The sequence below is a fragment of the Apium graveolens genome, chromosome 3 (genome assembly GCF_009905375.1).
Source record: "Apium graveolens cultivar Ventura chromosome 3, ASM990537v1, whole genome shotgun sequence".
Classification (NCBI taxonomy): Eukaryota; Viridiplantae; Streptophyta; class Magnoliopsida; order Apiales; family Apiaceae; genus Apium; species Apium graveolens.
The window spans coordinates 267,649,739-267,653,830 of record NC_133649.1 but is presented as its reverse complement, the minus strand read 5'-3'; positions in this window follow the sequence as shown (position 1 = coordinate 267,653,830).

Genomic DNA, 4,092 nt, shown 5'->3' with positions numbered 1-4,092 from the left:
AGTTAATTTCTATTAGATCCTTTCTCAACTTATGACAACTGGTCATAACTTTCATGTTGCATGGAATGTAATCAAACTTGTCACAAAAATAGTATGGGTCATTTATTTGTGCATCATTGTATTTGCAAGCTTCATACTTTGGCTCACTAATAACTTTTTTACAACGGTGAGTTGGATGATTTGTTGAGCCACGTCTTTGACACTATTTCCTTGGAGCATTTGCAATATAAGCATAATTGTTGCTTTTGTTGACACCTATCTTCCCATTTCTGTTCTTCATTTTCTTTCCAGTGTTGTTATTCTTGATCTCATTTACCAGCATTGAGAGTGGATTTTGCATCCTCCTTTTCTTTTATCTTCATCTGTAATTTCCTGCTTGATGACAAGCTCCACTTCACTGAAGTTCACTTCACAAGCTTTGAACAAGGTTGCATTCACCTTTTTGAGCACCACAGGAACATCTTGGTTCACACTTTTCTTTCCCTTGTCAACATCACTTTTCTTGTGAGAACCAATAACCTCATAATTTAAGCAAATAGCTATGTTAGTACATGGCTGGTTCTTCTCAAGATACTGGCCAATTAATTGAGATTCATTTTTGAATGGTTTGAGCTTCAGATTATTTTTTTCAACTTTTTCTCTTAAAAAAGCTTCTACTTCCTCTACACACTTCAGCTTGTTCTTGAAATATTCATTTTCTTGTCTAACTGATTCTAGACTAACAAGTTGTAGTTCTAGTTCTTGTTTTTCAATCTCAAGTTTTTCATTTACTTTTGACAGTCTACTTACTTCCTCAGTAGCTGCCACCATGCTTGTATGAATATGGAATATTTCTACACTCATCGTTTCAACAGTTTCCTTATATTATGTAGCATTTAAATCAATGATGGTTAGGATTGGTACCTCAGACTTTGATGCAGATGACTCTCCTTGTTCCAATGCTATGAGAGCATAGTTTCCATATTCTTCACCATCATCTTCATCATCCTAAATTTTACCTTCAGCAATATAAGCTTTTCCCCATTGTTTTCTCAAAAGTGCTTCATACTTAGCTTCAAGATCCAAATAATCTTTGTCCTTCTTCGCCTTCTTTAACTTTTTAAAGTGGCCAAGTTCATCACAGTTGTAGCATTTAATCTTTGATCTGTCCACAATTCCTGACTTGTAACCACCTTTGCCAATTGTATTTATCTGAGTCTTTCCTTTCCAGTTGTTGTTGTAGGATGTTTGGCCTTTACCCTTGAAATACCTAGGCTTTTTGACTCTGATGTTTGAAAATTTTCTTGCTAGATAAGCCATAGACTGGTCTATTTCATCCAACTCATCAAGAGTATAGTACTCATCCTCTTCCAACTCTAAAATAACTTGTTTTTGAGGTTCATTATTTATCTACTCATCAGCTTGAATAACTTGAGTATGGGGTTCAATTTCATCTTCAGTCATTTTCTTGTCATTTGTTATCAAGGTACTTGATACATCCACAACATGCCATTGACTTACTTTTAATGACTTTCTTTGCATCATTTCCAGCTCACAGGTTTTGAGAATACCATACAAAACCTCCAAAGTTATTCTCCATAGATCTCTTCTTTCTCTTATTGTAGAGATCTTTTGTTCCAAATAGTTAGGAAGAGTGAGCAAAAATTTTGGGTTAAGTTCCTCAGCTTCATAGTACTTGTCATAAAGCTACAAGTCATTTATCAGCTTGTTGAATCTTTCAAAGACCTTAGTAATACCTTATTTAGGTTTAGCCATGAAACTCTCATATTGTGAGATAAAAATCCTTCTTTGGTTTAATCTCACCTTTTCAGTTCCTACACACAAAATCTCTATCTTTTCCCAGATTTGCTTAGCTGACTCACAGTTAATAATGTTGTTGTACATCACATTATCAAGAGATTCAATGAGAATGAGTTGCAAGCTACTTTCAAGTGCAACTTTCTCCTTTTCCGGTTCAGTGTATGTGAATGGATCTTTAGGTGCAAAGTGTCCAAGAATGACCATACCACCATATGTTACTTCAGGAACCCTTACCATAGGAATAAAAGGTCCATGCTTAAGAATTTTAATATATAGTGGATTGGTCATCGTGATGAACAACATCATCTTCTTCTTCCATAAGGTATAGTTCACTTTGTCAAAGACAGGGATCTTGATACTGCTAAGTTTCTGTGTACCCATACTTCCAAGATCTGATGTGTTTACTTTCAAATTTTGCTCTGATACCACCTTTTAGATATGAAGTGTAACACAGGGGGTGAATGTGTTTTCTTGATTTTTAAACTAACTGTGTTGGTTTTTGGCTTATGGAATAAACTGGTTGAATGAATTTGAAGTGATAAAATACTGGATGCAGACACACAAGCAAATTATCAAAAACTCACTTGATTTGTATTAAATCAAATTTGTCTTACTGAAAATATGTGTTCTTGAAAATAAGAACTCAGCTACTTCTCTTGAGAGAATTACAAGATTTTTCTAGATCTATTTGTTACAATTGAAAAAAGGACTCGTGACATATTTTATAGATCAACATGCACAGTTTACATGACTTGCACTAAAATAGACTAACACGTTTTCTAAAGCTTCTTTGTCTATTTCTAGTTCTGATATAGTATATCTGTGTAGAATCTACTAGGTCTGTGACCCTCCTTTGTCCAGTTCATCTTGGCCCTTGATCTTGTAATCTTTAAGTTGCATTTATAGGCTTTTCAATTCAGTGATGGAATTATTTTTTGACTGATAATCTTGGATCTTCAAGTTATCTACTGAATTCTGAAATTGTTTTTCAAGATCTCTTTTGTTGTGTAGAGATGTTACATATCGATAAGTAAAATGACTTATCGATATCTCAAGTTCTCTAGATAGGCTTTTGACTTGTCGAGGTCTCCAGTTCTCTAAAAGTAGAATGACTTGTCGATATCTCTAGTTCTCTATATAAAATTTTGACTTGTCGATATCTTTAGTTGTCTACATGAGGACTTGACTTGTCGACATCTCTAGTTCTTTACAAGAGAAATTAACTTATCGATATCTTTACTTCTCTATATGGTCTTTTTGACTTGTCGATATCTTCAGTTCTCTACATGCAGATTGACTTGTTGATATCTCTTGGGACTTCTCTACAAGTCATTTCTGACTTCTTTACATACTTCCCTACATTCCTTGATCCATGACTTGTCGATCTCTGACTTAGAAAATTTTTCCTAGAATAACCTTATTCCACTCCAAACTTCTATAATTCTGTCTGAGGCATGATTAGAATTGATCTTCTCTCAGAGTTTATTCCTTAGTTTGATGGATGTTCATTGAAAATCCTCCAGTCTAATCTACCAAGCATTTTTACATACTCAAGAAATATAATTACAGAATACAATTTGATTACCAAACAACTTATCATTAGGGTTGTCAAGATGACTTAGTCTTTTTATGTACATTTGTAGCAGTCTGGGATTTTCGCGATGTATTTAAGTGAATAAAATATAGTTTCGTGCTATAATTGTGAATTTATGTGAATATAATACAAAGATAAATGATTTTGTGATTTATATAGAATTTCTGTGAAATAATAGTAAGGAATGGTAAAGTCATTTCAGTTTGATGAGTCAGCTAAGGGCTTAAACTGTGTTGTCGGGCCGTCAAGTTAAACGGAACCCGTTTTGTAAAAGGGATTAAGGTGTTTAAGAGTACGAATGTGAAATATATTTGATGATCTTGTGTATTTGCATGTTATTTGATGTATGCGTGCTCAAATCTGAGATCTGTGGAATTTTAAATGTTTTTAAAAGGATTTATAAGGATTTTATTGATCTTTAAACATTTTTTGTAAATTATAGAAATGTGATCAAGGTGCGAGATTTTTTTTATTATTCTTAAAATAGTCCAAGGGAATTTTTAAAAGTGATAATTGGATTTATTTGGATGATCTGATATTTTAAAATGATTCTATGAAGTGTAATTCTATTATTTTGGGATTATTTGTAAAATCCATAATCAATAATATATTCACTTAAAAAATTATTTAAAAATATAAGTGAGGAGTTAATTTTATGTTTTAGTTTGTAAAAATCAAAAGTTTAATTATTTGTGAGT